Genomic DNA, 16,151 nt, shown 5'->3' on the forward strand with positions numbered 1-16,151 from the left:
CGTTGTAATTCAACTATACTTCAATTAAAAAAAAATTAGAAAAGAAGTGAAGGAACCACCTTGAAATACATGAGTTATCTTTCTCCTATTTCTGTTTTTCTGGCCAAACACATCTCTTTGACACTGACTGCAAATGGACATGCTGGCATTTAATTGGGCTGTTTTGAATCTGTTGCTCTGTAGTTTAATAAGCAAGGAGGTGAAGTTTGAAGATAATACTTTGTAATCTTTGACTCACAAGATTGGCAGAATTGCAAGCTGGAATGGAAACCTCATCCATTTAGTGGTAGGGATGTGATTTCTTGGCTGTTTGGTTTTATGTTTGTTCCCAATCATGGGTATTTGAAGTGCAGAGATTATTTTGTATGTCTGTCTAATTCATTCCTTGATCTCTGGGTTATTTTACCATTGAGTTTATCTACTAAGTTATTCTCTACCTAAAACACATTACTTTCTAGAGTTTCTTATGTAGCAGTTAATCAGTCAATAATAACATTTGGCAGTGGGGGTCTGGGGGGGCTTGGCTTTGATGATTGGTTAGGGGTTAATTCTGAAATCGTTATGCTCCACTGGGTAAACCAGGTGGATTTTTATGTGTTATTCAAATATACCTTGGGCAGCTTTTGACTTTGAAGAAACATTTTTTTTTGCCTTTTCTAAGGAATGACCCGATTACAATCTGTTGATAAAATAAGATCTTTTGTTTTGGGAGCATCTGCAAACAGAAATGTTTGGGGGCATAGGCTTCTGCTGAGACCAGTTGTGCATGAACCTTAGACCTGAGGTACTTTGCTTCATTTCCCAGGGTTAAAATAGCTTTAATGCTGGCCTCACGGTATTGCTGAAGCCTGGCTTGGAGAATTTTGAGCTTTACTTTACTAGTGTGTGAGATGAATGCAAGTTTCTACCGCACAATTGCACTCATCTCACACACTAGTAAAGTAAGGCTCAAAATTCTCCAAGCCAGGCTTCAGCAATATGTGAACTGTGAACTTCCTGATGTATAAGCTGGTTTTAGAAAAGGCAGAGGAACCAGAGATCATATTGCCAGCATCCATTGAATCATGGAAAAAGCAAGAGAGTTCCAGGAAAACATCTATTTCTGCTTTATTGACTATGCCAAAGCCTTTGACTGTGTGGATCACAATAAACTGTGGAATTTCTGAAAGAGATGGGAATACCAGACCACCTGACCTGCCTCTTGAGAAATCTGTATGCAGGTCAGGAAGCAACAGTTAGAACTGGACATGGAACAACAGACTGGTTCCAAATAGGAAAAGGAATATATCAAGGCTATATACTGTCACCCTGTTTATTTAACTTCTATGCAGAGTACATCATGAGAAACACTGGACTGGAAGAAACACAAGCTGGAATCAAGATTTCCGGGAGAAATATCAATAACTTCAGATATGCAGATGACACCACCCTTATGGCAGAAAGTGAAGAGGAACTAAAAAGCCTCTTGATGAAAGTGGGGAGTGAAAAAGTTGTCTTAAAGCTCAACATTCAGAAAACGAAGATCATGGCATCTGGTCCCATCACTTCATGGGAAATAGATGGAGAAACAGTGGAAACAGTGTCAGACTTTATTTTTCTGGGCTCCAAAATCACTGCAGATGGTGACTGCAGCCATGAAACTAAAAGACGCTTACTTCTTGGAAGAAAAGTTATGACCAACCTAGGCAGCATATTCAAAAGCAGAGACATTACTTTGCCAACAAAGGTCCATCTAGTCAGGGCTATGGTTTTTCCTGTGGTCATGTATGGATGTGAGAGTTGGACTGTGAAGAAGGCTGAGCACCAAAGAATTGATGCTTTTGAACTGTGGTGTTGGAGAAGACTCTTGAGAGTCCCTTGGACTGCAAGGAGATCCAACCAGTCCATTCTGAAGGAGATCAGCCCTGGGATTTCTTTGGTAGGAATGATGCTAAAGCTGAAACTCCAGTACTTTGGCCACCTCATGCGAAGAGTTGACTCATTGGAAAAGACTCTGATGCTGGTAGGGATTGGGGGCAAGAGGAGAAGGGGACGACAGAGGATGAGATGGCTGGATGGCATCACTGACTCGATGGACGTGAGTCTGAGTGAATTCCAGGAGTTGGTGATGGACAGGGAGGCCTGGCGTGCTGCGATTATTCATGGGGTCGCAAAGAGTCGGACACGACTGAGCGACTGATCTGATCTGATCTTGAACATTCTTTGGCATTGCCTTTCTTTGGGATTGGAATGAAAACTGACCTTTTCCTGTCCTGTGGCCACTGCTGAGTTTTCCAAATTTGCTGGCATATTGAGTGCAGCACTTTCATAGCATCATCTTTCAGGATTTGAAGTAGCTCAACTGGAATTCCATCAACTCCACTAGCTTTGTTTGTAGTAATGCTTCTAAGGCCCACTTGACTTTACATTCCAGGATGTCTGGCTCTAGGTCAGTGATCACATCATCATGATTATCTTGGTCATGAAGATCTTTTTTGTACAACTTCCTGATGTTCAAGCTGGTTTTAGAAAAGGCAGAGGAACCAGAGATCAAATTGCCAACATCCACTGGATCATGGAAAAAGCAAGAGAGTTCCAGAAAAACATCGATTTCTGCTTTATTGACTATGCCAAAGCCTTTGACTGTATGGATCACAATAAACTGTGGAAAATTCTGAAAGAGAAAGGAATTCCAGACCACCTGACCTGCCTCTTGAGAAATTTGTATGCAGGTCAGGAAGCAACAGTTAGAACTGGACATGGAACAACAGACTGGTTCCAAATAGGAAAAGGAGTACGTCAAGGCTGTATATTGTCACCTTGCTTATTTAACTTATATGCAGAGTACATCATGAGAAATGCTGGACTGGAAGAAGCACAAGCTGGAATCAAGATTGCCTGGAGAAATACCAATAACCTCAGATATGCAGATGACACCACCCTTATGGCAGAAAGTGAAGAGGAACTAAAAAGCCTCTTGATGAAGGTGAAACAAGAGAGTGAAAAAGTTGGCTTAAAGCTCAACATTCAGAAAACGAAGATCATGGCATCTGGTTCCATCACTTCATGGGAAATAGATGGGGAAACAGTGTCAGACTTTATTTTTGGGGGCTCCAAAATCACTGCAGATGTTGACTGCAGCCATGAAATTAAAAGACGCTTACTCCTTGGTGGAAAGTTATGACCAACCTAGATAGCATATTGAAAAGCAGAGACATTACTTTGCCAACAAAGATCCATCTAGTCAAGGCTGTGGTTTTTCCAGTAGTCATGTATGGATGTGAGAGTTGGACTGTGATGAAGGCTGAGTGCTGAAGAATTGATGCTTTTGACCTGTGGTGTTGGAGAAGACTCTTGAGAGTCCCTTGGACTGCAAGGAGATCTAACCAGTCCATTCTGAAGGAGATCAGCCCTGGGATTTCTTTGGAAGGAATGATGCTAAGGCTGAAACTCCAGTACTTTGGCCACCTCATGCAAAGAGTTGACTCATTGGAAAAGACTCTGATGCTGGGAGGGATTGGGGGCAGGAGGAGAAGGGGATGACAGAGGATGAGATGGCTGGATGGCATCACTGACTCGATGGACGTGAGTCTGAGTGAACTCCAGGAGTTGGTGATGGACAGGGAGGCCTGGCGTGCTGCAATTATTCATGGGGTCGCAAAGAGTCGGACACGACTGAATGACTGAACTGAAGCGAACTGAATGCTGGCCTTCCCATACCCTGAGTACTTTTCTGTTTAGCTCACATCTATTCCTTGTTGCTTAATAAAGCCCCACTCTATCTTGTCTTAGTTTATTGCCTTTGACTCCCTATCTGTAAGACAGCCACCAAGCTATTTTATTATCTCCAGTCTGTTTTTTTTCAACTTCATTAAGATATGATTTATATACAATAAGCTATACTCATTTAAAGTACTACCTGATGAATTTTAACACCCCAAGGTTTTCTAACCTAGACTGAAAACTTGGTAACAAAACTTTGTCTGGGCTCAAGATGACCAAGTTATCTTCTTTGAAGGAAAGCAACATGGGGTAATTTATCTGTGGCCCTCAGAGTACCTGAGTATAGTTTTGAAGAAAGTAAGTGGAGTTCTTTTTTGCTTAAGAGATGGGATTCAGGGACTTTCCTGGTGATCCAGTGGTAAAAATTTGCCTTCCAATTCAGGGGGTGAGGGTTGGATGCCTGGTTCAGGCAGCTAAGATCCCACATGCCTCTTGGCCAAAAAACCCAACACATAAAACAGAAACAATATTGTGACAAATTCAAATAAAGACTTTAAAAATGGTCCACATCAAAAAAATCTTAAAAAAAAGAAATAAGATGGATTCAGAGGTCACATAATTGTAAGAGGCAGAGTAAGATGGAGACCCAGATCTGTTCTATCCCAAACTTGTGTTATTAACTGCTACACTCTTCTTACTTTCCTCCTAGTCAAGGAGTTTGAGGTTCGTCTTTATCTGTGAGGCTGGCGAGACAGAGACTCAGTGTCAGGGTGTGTCCCTGAAGAGCGCTATTTATGATGAGGTAAACAGTTCTAGTGTCCAGTAGACACCAGCCACAAAACCACATTTGCATCATATTTATTATTCTGCTTGCCTCAGATCAGACATGTCAGAGAGATAAAAGCAACTTGTTACAAGGAAGAAGGTGAAGGTGAGGAGAGGATGGGGGCTGTAATGGCATGTTGTCTTCTCTTGTGCTTGCCTGGTATCATAATCATGTAGAAAGGACTAAGAAGCATATTTTTTGTTTTCCTTCTTTTAACATTTATTTATTTGGCTGCACCAGGACTTAGTTGTGGCATGTGGGATCTTCGACCTAAGGCCAGCTTTCAAAAACAATTGAGGCCACGTTGGCTCCTGAATGCATACGAGGTTTCATTGTCGTTGTTTTATTTGACTTTTTGCTTTCATTTTTTTTTTAAAGAACTACAAACATAAATCATTTTGCTTAGCTGGTCACTAAGACACTTTGGTGGGGAAGGTTGGGTTGTTTTCATCATGATGTGCAGGAGGAGAATTCTAGAAGGAGTGTTAAGAGACCAGGTTATAGGTCTCGCTCAGTTACTTTCTGGTTGGGTTACTTTGACCAAGAAAACAAGTTCTCCAAACCTTCATTCTCTTGTATGTAGGACAAGAGAGGGGGATGATAGCTATCTTCAAGGCTCCCTTTTGGCTGTAACTTAAGGTTGCCAGTGGCCTAAAATGCCTACAGGATACCCAGTTCAATTTGGATTTCGGATAAACAGTAATTTTTATAAGCATGTCCTGTACAATAACCAACTTTTTTATTACGAGCATATCTCAAAAGTTATGTAGTATAGGACATACCTACGCTAAAAAAGTTATTTGTTATTTGTCTGAAATTCAAATTTAACTGGACATCTTGTATGTTTATTTGCTAAACCAGAGAACCCTAATCTTACCTGAAGTTGTTGATTAAAGTATCATCACAGATTTTAGAGGTAATGATAGCCAAGTGTACGTTTTCATGGCCAAAGGCTCTGGTATATATTCATATGAGTTTTGAAAAAAGAAATTGTAGTTACAGTATTGTAGAAGAAAGAAAGGCATTGCTAGAAAGTGGTAGTCACATTCTTTGCCCACAGTGTAAAATCACAGTGATTCTTTCCTCATTCATTCATTCAGTAAATATTCACTGAGTCCAATTATGGACAAATAATTATAAACATTTTCTGTATAGAATCTCCTCTTTTCACATCAATTATCCAAGGTAATTATTTTTCCATTGTGTAGTTGAGAAAACTGAGCTCAAAGAATATTTGCTAGCTGTTAATGGAGGAAAAAAGATTTTTATAACTCCTATTATATTTCTTGCCTCTTTCACACAGTAAAGTACATTTTTAATTTAATGGAGATGGTGGTGTGCTGGATAGACCCTAATTATCAATCTAGAATCAGAAACCCTATATATTCCCATACATTTGAGTGGAACACAAATAGGGAAACTGGAGGAATTACTTTCACCAGAACATAAGTACTCCAGGAACAAGAAGACTCTCGTTCTAGGAAAATCACACCACATTTCCTTCAATTCCTCATCAGCAATATAGGAGTTTAATGCCTCATTCTTAAAGTTTCTTCTAGTTTCCAGTGAACTCTTCTTGCTCCCTTTTCAAGGTTGACTACAGTCACATAAGAAATGTTTATTAAATGTTTCCTAATGTGGCAGGCCTGTGCTAGGGACTAGGGTTCAAACAATGAAAAGACAGACCCATCCTTTACCAGCTATAATTAACAGCTTTGTAGATGTTGTCTCACTTGTTAAGAGGGACAGATATTAAGAGCCTCTCTGGAGTTGGCAGGTGATCAGGAAGTTGTTAGAATGGTAGCCCTTTGCTATTTCTACTTCAGTTCAGTTCAGTTCAGTTGCTCAGTCGTGTCCGACTCTTTGTGACCCCATGAATCACAGCACGCCAGGCCTCCCTGTCTATCACCAACTCCCGGAATTTACCCAAACTCATGTCTGTCAAGTCGATGATACCATCCAGCCATCTCATCCTCTGTCATCCCCTTCTCCTCTTGTCCCCAATCCCTCCCAGCATCAGGGTCTTTTCCAATGAGTCAACTCTTCGCATGAGGTGGCCAAAGTATTGGAGTTTCAGCATCAGTCCTTCCAATGAACACCCAGGACTGATCTCCTTTAGGATGGACTGGTTGAATCTCCTTGCAGTCCAGGGGACTCTCAAGAGTCTTCTCCAACAATACACTTCAAAAGCATCAATTCTTCAGCACTCAGCTTTGTTCACAGTCCAACTCTCACATCCATACATGACCACTGGAAAAACCATAGCCTTGACCAGTTTGTTGGCAAAGTAATGTCTCTGATTTTTAATATGCTTTCTAGGTTGGTCATAACCTTCCCTCCAAGGAGTAAGTGTCTTTTAATTTCATGGCTGCAATCACCATCTGCAGTGATTTTGGAGCCCAAAACAATAAAGTCTGACAGTGTTTCCACTGTTTCCCCATCTATTTCCCATGAAGTGATGGGACAAGATGCCATGATCTTATATATCATTTAGAAAAATTTCCTTTTAAAATGGGACAATTTGGGAGCTCCCATGTGCCCATGATGAGCTTTTGTGCAACAGTTAGTGACTGTCAGCATGACTGCATCATCAGAAGATTCATTTCTTAGCTTTCAGTATGGGTTGCCTAATTCTGTAATGGTTTGGACCTTCTACAGCTTTATTTACATTCCTAGACAAGTTTCACTTAATTCAATGTTTGCCATGCATTTCACATAAAACATAGAAAATGATCATCTTTGTACACACACTGGCTTGAGAGTTTCAATTTCTCTCACCCTTTGTGTCAAGTTATTCACAGCCTAAATGTGTGCCAAGGCATACAGTTGGAAAACTCCTATTTATTTACTGAATATGGGGCTTCCTTGATGGCTCAGTAGTAAAGAATCTGCCTACAATGCAAGAGACGCAAAAGACTAGTTCAATCCCTGGATCAGGAAGATCCCCTGGAGGAGAAAATGGCAACCCACCCCAGTATCCTTGCCTGAAAAAAAAAAATGCATGGACAGAGGAGCCTGGAGGGCTACAATCCAAAGGGTCACAAAGAGATGGACTCTACTGAGTGACTAAGCTCACGTAGTTAACAATTGGGTATGTAAAGGAAGCACAGAACTCTGTTGAAATTCTGTGTCAGTGAAAATGACAACAGTAAGTATTCTGCCTAATTCACTATAAGAAGGTGTTCCTTCAATCTGTAAAGGGCATTTATTTGATAAAGATTCCTTTATGGAAAATTAAGCTATCACTTAGAACTTTAAAGTTCATTATTAAAAATGAGAAATCATAATCATTTTATCCAATATAGCTTTTTCTAGAAAGGAAAAATATTCACAAATTTAATGGAATTTGAATGACTAAAAACCATTTGGAAGTAACAGCCAGAAACCTCTCTTATTTAGAAAAACAAAATGTGGAAATTATCTTAAAAAAATGAACATTTGATTTTATTAACCACAGGAAGAAAGTGTTAGTTGTTTAGTTTTATCTGACTCTTTGCAACCCCATGGACTATAGCCCACAAGGGTCCTCTGTCCATGGGATTTCCCAGGCAAAACTACTGGAATGGGTTGTCATTCCCTTCTCCAGGGGAACTTCCTGACCCAGGGATCAAACCAGGGTCTCTTGAATTGCAGGCAGATTCTTTACCGTCTGAGCCACCAGGGGAGACCAATAAAAGGTTAAAAATCCAAGTAGTATGTCACAAATGCAATTTTGGTCTTGTTTGATATGTACCTAAATTTCAGTATATATTTAAATGCATAATATTGAAATAATGTCTAAATTTAATACTATGTTTTTTATTCTTAGGTATAAATTGAGTTTGTATATATGTATAATCAAATTGTATCAAAGCCAGCTTTATAATACTTTAATAATTACTAGATCTAAACTAATTTTTTCCTTAAAATTATTTTTCATTATATTATTAAAAATAATAAAATAATATGTATGTATATGAAAGGCATTTTTAGATACTATTATTGTAGAAAGGGATAAAAATCAAAAGGACGGGAAAGCTGATGAAATACCAGCTGTTCTTTGTAGGTTATAGCTCACTCTTATTTACATAGCACTAACACATGGTATTCTTTTTTTTTTTTTTTTTTAACACATGGTATTCTTGCCTGGAGAATCCCAGGGACAAAGGAGCCTGGTGGGCTGCCATCTGTGGGGTTGCACAGAGTTGGACACGACTGATGTGACTTAGCAGCAGCAGCAGCAACACATGTCCAGAGCATTGTTGATATGATATGATATGATATTACCTAGTAGTAAAGCCACTCTGGGAAACTTGGTGGGATATATAAAAGAAAGCAAAAATGTTAGTCTCAGTCATGTCCAATTCTTTGCGACCCCATGGACTGTAGCCTGCCTGGCTCCTCTGTCCATAGAATTCTCCAGGTAAGAATACTGGAGTGGGTTACCATTCCTTTCTCCAGGGCATGTTCCCCACCCAGGGACTGAACCTGGGTCTCCTGCAATGCAGACAGATTCTTTGCTGTCTGAGCCACCAAGGAAAATCATATATATATGTATAAAGAATGTTCAGACTACTGCACAATTACACTCATCTCACAGGCTAGTAAAGTAATACTCAAAATTCTCCAAGTAAGGCTTCAACAGTACATGAACCGAGAATTTCTAGATGTTCAAGCTGGATTTAGAAAAGGCAGAGAAAACAGAGATCAAATGCCAACATCCGTTGGACCATAAACAAAGCAAGAGAGATCCAGAAAAACATCTACTTCTGCTTTATTGACGATGCCAAGGCCTTTGACTGTGTGGATCACAACAAACCATGAAATTTTTCAAGAGATGGGAGTATCAGATCACCTGACCTCCTTCCTGAGAAATTTGTATGCAGGTCAAGAAGCAACAGTTAAAACTGGACATGGAACAACAGACTGGTTCTAAATACGAAAAGAGGTACGTCAAGGCTGTATTTTGACACCCTGCTTACTTAACCTATAATGCAGAGTACATCATGCAAAATGCTGGACTGGATGAAACACAAGCTGGAATCAAGATTGCAGGGAGAAATATCAATAACTTCAGATATGCAGATGACACCACCCTTAGGACAGAAAGTGAAGAGGAACTAAAGACCTCTTGATGAAAGTGAAAAAGCTGGCTTAAAACTGAACAATCAAAAAGTGAAGATCATGGCATCCGGTCACATCACTTCATCGCGAATACATGGGGGAAACAATGGAATCAGTGAGAGACTTTATTCTCTTGGGCTCCAAAATCACTGCAGATGAAATTAAAAGATGCTTGCTTCTTGGAAGAAAAGCAATGACCAACCTAGACAACATAGTAAAAAGCAGAGACATTACTTTGCAACACAGGTCTATCTAGTCAAAACTATGGTTTTTCCAGTAGTCATGTATGGATGATAGAGTTGGACCATAAATAAAGGTGAGTGCTGAAGAATGGATGCTTTTGAACTGTGGTGTTGGAAGACTCTTGAGAGTCCCTTGGACTGCAAGGAGATTAAAGCAGTCAATACTAAAGGAAATCAGTCCTGAATATTCATTGGAAGGACTGATGCTGAAGCTGAAGCTCCAATACTCTGGCCACCTGATGTGAAGAACTGACTCATTAGAAAGGACCCTGATATTGGGAAAGACTGAAGGCAGGAGGAGAAGGGGATGACAGAGGATGAGATGGTTGGATGGCATCACTGACTTTATAGACATGATTCTGAGCAAGGTCCAGGAGTTGGTGATGGACAGGGAAGTGTGGAATGCTGCAGTCCATGGAGTCGCAAAGACTCAGACACAACTGAGTGATGGAACTGAACAGATATATACATACATATATATATATAATATATATATTACTATATCAGATCAGATCAGATCAGTCGCTCAGTCGTGTCCGACTCTTTGCGACCCCATGAATCGCAGCACACCAGGCCTCCCTGTCCATCACCAACTCCCGGAGTTCACTCAGACTCACGTCCATTGAGTCAGTGATGCCATCCAGCCATCTCATCCTCTGTCGTCTCCTTGTCCTTCTGCCCCCAATCCCTCCCAGCATCAGGATCTTTTCCAATGAGTCAACTCTTCGCATGAGGTGGCCAAAGTACTAGAGTTTCAGCTTTAGCATCATTCCTTCCAAAGAAATCCCAGGGCTGATCTCCTTCAGAATGGACTGGTTGGATCTCCTTGCAGTCCAAGGGACTCTCAAGAGTCTGCTCCAACACCACAGTTCAAAAGCATCAATTCTTCGGCACTCAGCCTTCTTCACAGTCCAACTCTCACATCCATACATGACCACAGGAAAAACCATAGCCCTGACTAGATGGACCTTTGTTGGCAAAGTAATGTCTCTGCTTTTGAATATGCTATCTAGGTTGGTCATAACTTTCCTTCCAAGGAGTAAGCGCCTTTTAATTTCATGGCTGCAGTCACCATCTGCAGTGATTTTGGAGCCCAGAAAAATAAAGTCTGACACTGTTTCCACTGTTTCTCCATCTATTTCCCATGAAGTGATGGGACCAGATGCCATGATCTTCCTTTTCTGAATGTTGAGCTTTAAGCCAACTTTTTCACTCTCCACTTTCACTTTCATCAAGAGGCTTTTGAGTTCCTCTTCACTTTCTGCCATAAGGGTGGTGTCATCTGCATATCTGAGGTTATTGATATTTCTCCAGGCAATCTTGATTCCAGCTTGTGTTTTTTCCAGTCCAGCGTTTCTCATGATGTACTCTGCATAGAAGTTAAATAAACAGGGTGACAATATACAGCCTTGACGTATTCCTTTTCCTATTTGGAACCAGTCTGTTGTTCCATGTCCAGTTCTAACTGTTGCTTCCTGACTTGGATACAGGTTTCTCAAGAGGCAGGTCAGGTAGTCTGGTATTCCCATCTCTTTCAGAATTTCCCACAGTTTATTGTGATCCACACAGTCAAAGGCTTTGGCATAGTCAATAAAGCAGAAATAGATGTTTTTCTGAAATTCCCTTGCTTGAGTAATTCATTTACAAGAGTTTTCTATCTGTGGTCTGTGAGCTTCTTGAAGGCCAATTATCTCATTCTGAGACATGATTGTGGTATTTTGGTAGGCTGCAGTCAAAAATTTGTGTGGAAATTATCTGAAAGTCATCTAAGTGTAAAATTTATATGTATGTGTGTGTTTATATGATAATTTTGATAGCTATACTAATATAATAAAGTATTAATTGTATTCCTCATATAAGTAACAAAATACACTATCATAATCTAAAACGTTCTCTTTACCATGACTAGATCCAAATGAGGGAAATTTATTTAAACCTTTATAATATAATCTGTAATTTTATCCCAGTCTGTATAAATGTTTGTTTTTTTTTTAAATCCCAGCCAGTGGAAGTGTCTATTTTAAACTGTTTTTAATTAAACCACATTTAGAGAGCATTCAAGGGCCTGTAAACATCTATCCACAGTCTTGTTTCAGGGATTCCAAAATACCATTCAGTCATTCAAATTTGGGATACAATAATTATACATTGAGGGCTGTGATAGAGCTTTGTAATCCCTTTCCAAAGATTTTACAACTTGTCTAGACATATAATTATTTAAAACAGGACAGTATACTTCAGTCAAGGGCATGACTTTCTTCTCCACATCACAGACTTTTCCTCTAACTTTGAGATTCTACAATGGGCTATTTTTTTTTTTTCCTTTGAAGCTTATTTTTGATCAGAGATTTCTAGAGAATTGTACAGGGTCTCAGGAAACATAAATTTACTCTCTCTCCTCTTGATAGCAAGGCACCAAGTTTCTGAGGCTATTTTTATAATTTTGCCACAAAAGAAAAAGAGGGAAAAGTATAAAAAAAAGTGACTTCTGAGATTTGCAACCTTTTAATCTGTTACTTGTTCTCACTGTACAATTTGCTTAGTGTCTTGGAATCTCAGAATTAGAACTGATTCTGAGTTATCTAGATCACAGTTCTCATTGTTAGTTTTCTTATAAGTGAGTGCTATCTGATTAATGATCCCCAAAACTACTTCTTGTCTGAAATTCTAGATTATAGGAGTTTATAATATGAGTATTATATGCAAGGTATAATGATAGCATGTGTGCAATGGCACTGCACTCCAGCACTCTTGCCTGGCAAATCCCATGGACGGAGGAGCCTGGTTGGCTGCAGTCCATGGGGTCGCTAAGAGTCAGGCACAACTTAAGCGACTTCACTTTCACTTTTCACTTTCCTGCATTGGAGGAGGAAATGGCAACCCACTCCAGAATTCCTGCCTGGAGAATCCCAGGGACGGGGGAGCCTGGTGGGCTGCCGTCTATGGGGTCGCACAGAGTCGGACACGACTGAAGCGACTTAGCAGCAGCAGCAGCAGTGCTCAGTTCTAGTCTTTGTGACCCCATGGACAGTAGCCTGCCAGGCTCCTCGGTCCATGGAATTTTCTAGGCAAGAATACTGGAGCAGATTGTCATTTCCTCCTCCAGGGGATCTTCCTGACCTAGAGATTGAATCCCCAGTCTCTTGTGCCTCCTGCATTGCCAGGTGGAGTCTTTAGCACTGCACCACCTGGGAAGCTCCATAATGATAGCATAGTGTGTATATTTATACCTATATAGTTCTATTTGCAGCCCTGGATTTATTCCTCATAAGAATACTGAGATGTAGGCAATGTAGGTGATACTATCCTCATTTTACTACATGTAACCTTTATAATCTGAAAATAAAGGTAATAAATACGAGGTCTGTTTTCACTACATTTAGCAATCTAGATGGTTCAGGATGAACTATGGTTGAGATCTGATTTCTCGTGGCTTTAGCCTTTGTGGTTTTTGTTTTCTAATTTGGATGTATTAGGAATCTTATGACTTATTAAGGATTTTAATACATGAAATGCTTTGACTTATTTGATTTTCTAAACTCCAAGTGCCTTGTATTTTGTTAGGTGCTTACATTTGTAAAGATTTTGCTTTACTAGATGTGAGTTTTAGACTCTAATGTATACTTCCATTCACTTCTTCATTTAGTCTGGAATAGTTACTCTGCCTGTCTTAAACCCTTTTCTGGACACTGAGAATACAGCAATGGACAAATCAAACAGAAGTCTCTGCCTTGGAAGGATTTAAAATCTAGTGAATTTTAAAGGAATTTTATTGGAATAAGAATAAAACACAAGTATGATGGTGGAACAATTTAACATATGGATAACCATTGTCTAGAAGTACAGGAGCTAGAGGAAATAAAAATAATAGTAACTTACTGAATACCACACTGTGCTCTACATTATAAGCCTGCTCTCATTTCACCCTCACAGTACCCTGATCTAGGTATCATTATTATCCTCAGATTACAGATGAGAAAACTGCAGCTCAGAGGGATTAAGTGACTCACATTTAATTCCAACCTAACTTGAATTTCATACCCTTAAGCAATTCTCTCCCCTTTGGAATACAGAATTCATAAATAAAGAAAATAATTTATTCAACTGGTATTTACTGTTTTCCTGTAATCAAGGCCCTGTGCTTCAGACCTGTAGGGAATATGATAATGATGAAGAAATGATTCCTATCTTTCATAAAGAATCAAAGCACCAAAATCAATGTAGTTAAAAAATATCTGTCAAGAACCTACTATGGGCCAGGCGCCACACTTAGCAAAGACTGGTTCTCGGACCTTGGGGGATTTGTATCACCTCATTAGGGAGACATCAATGCAAAGCAGATAATTTTAAGAGAGATTAAAAAAAAACAAACAAACAGGGTAATATAAAGTGGCCAATTATTGGGTAGAGAGTGTCACAATGATTCAAGTTAGAGAAGATCATTTTCCAGAGTAATAGGGATATAAATAACTCACCAAAGAAATTATTTATCTTCAGTAGAATTTTAGCTAATCATTACAAATATATTAATTCCCTGGCAGATGTTCTCCAAACTTGTTTCTGCTACATTTCTTCTTACGCAGTCTAGACAAATTTCCTTGACTACAGGGTCCTAGGTAAAGTTCAAAGTGTGAAAGACAAGTCCTTGGGCAGGAAGCAAGTGCACACTACTTGTAAACAAAAATGCCCAGTTTCCTCTGGAGCAGTGTGACCACGAGCACTCCTTTTCTACTACTTCTTGCTTCTGAGAAGCACACATTAGTCAAGCCAAAAATGAAGTTCAAATGCAAATGGTTTTTGAATGGTGATTTTTTTTGTAATACTGTTGTTGTTGTTCAGTCAGTCATGTCTGACTCTCTGCGACCCCATGGACTGCAGCATGCCAGGCTTCCCTGTCTTTCACCATCTCCTAGAGCATTTGAGTCAGTGATGCCATCCAACCGTCTTGTCCTCTGTTATCCCCCCTCCTCCTGCCTTCAATCTTTCCCAGCATTAAGGTCTTTTCTAATGAGTCAGCTCTTTTCATCAGGTGGCCAATGTATCGGAGCTTCAGTTTCAGCATAATATTCAGGACTGATTTCCTTTAGGATTGACTGCTTTGATCTCCTTGCAGTCCAAGGGACTCTCAAGAGTCTTCTCCAACACAAAAGTTCAAAAGCATCAATGCTTAAAAAAAAAAAGTTGTAATACTAGAAGTACTAATACAAAGTTAGGAGTAGTGTTTATAGCAGCAGAATGTTAAAATCCATGTGGGCCCTTCTCATTACCATCTTAATAATCTTTACTTGTATCACATTTATCTGGTATCTCTGGTAATGAGATATTCCCCAAAATTGAATTTTCCTGATAAATGAAACTTACTATTTAACTCTATCCTTAGAACTTGTTAAAACTGCTACTACTTTCTGCTTCTGACTTCTTAAGCACAGTGCATTTGACATCTCATCATCTTTTATTTACCCATAATAAGCAGTGATTGTTCTGGGCTGGAATACCTTGGAGCCATCAGGAGTGATGGAGATTGGGGGCCGACTTAATTTTACACTAAGATCCCTAAGACTGCCAGGTTTTGCAGCTCTCATAGCAGAGTGTTGTGGGAGGTTGGGGGTTTTCTTTTTCTTTGCTCTGATTCTCTATTTTCCTTGGAAATTATTATCTTCTTACTTTCTTAGCCTCTTACTCCCTTCCTCTTCATCTGTGAAGCCATTTGGTCCTCTACTTTTGTTTGTTGGAAGATATTTTATTACTAATTCAAATTCATTACTGGTTATTAATCCGTTCCTTTTGTCTTTTTCTTCCAGATTCAGTCTGGGGAGATTGTTCATTTCTAGGAATTTATCCTATCCTTCTAGGTTGTCCTTTTTATTGTCATATAACTGTTTGCAGTGGTCTCTTATGATCCTATGTATTTCTGCAGGGTAACATCTCCCTTTTCATTTCTGATTTTATTTATCTGGGCCCTCTTTTTTCTTGATGAGTCTGACTATATGCTTATCAATTTTACCTTTTCAAAGAGCTAGCTCTTAATTTGATTGATCTTTTCTATGGTTTTTAAGTCTCTGTTTCATTTATTTCTGCTCTGATCTGTATGATTTCTTTCCTTAACTAACTTTGGATTATTTGTTCTTTTCCTAGTTCCTTGAGGTATAAGATTAGATTGAGATTTTTCTTATTTCCTGAAGTAGACTTGTCTTGCTATAAACTTATCTCTTAGAACTGCTTTTACTGTGTTCCATAGGTTTGGGAAGTTGTGTTTGAAAGGTATTTTTTTATAATTG

General features: G+C 39.3%; 1 protein-coding gene across 1 annotated transcript in view; it reads left to right on the top strand.

The window, feature by feature from the left end:
- Nucleotides 1-16,151, top strand: part of WDR72 (WD repeat domain 72) — a 229,246-nt gene that overhangs the window by 11,670 nt on the left and 201,425 nt on the right. The window lies entirely within an intron of this gene.

This window comes from Bubalus kerabau, chromosome 10 (assembly GCF_029407905.1).
Source record: "Bubalus kerabau isolate K-KA32 ecotype Philippines breed swamp buffalo chromosome 10, PCC_UOA_SB_1v2, whole genome shotgun sequence".
Taxonomy (NCBI): Eukaryota; Metazoa; Chordata; class Mammalia; order Artiodactyla; family Bovidae; genus Bubalus; species Bubalus kerabau.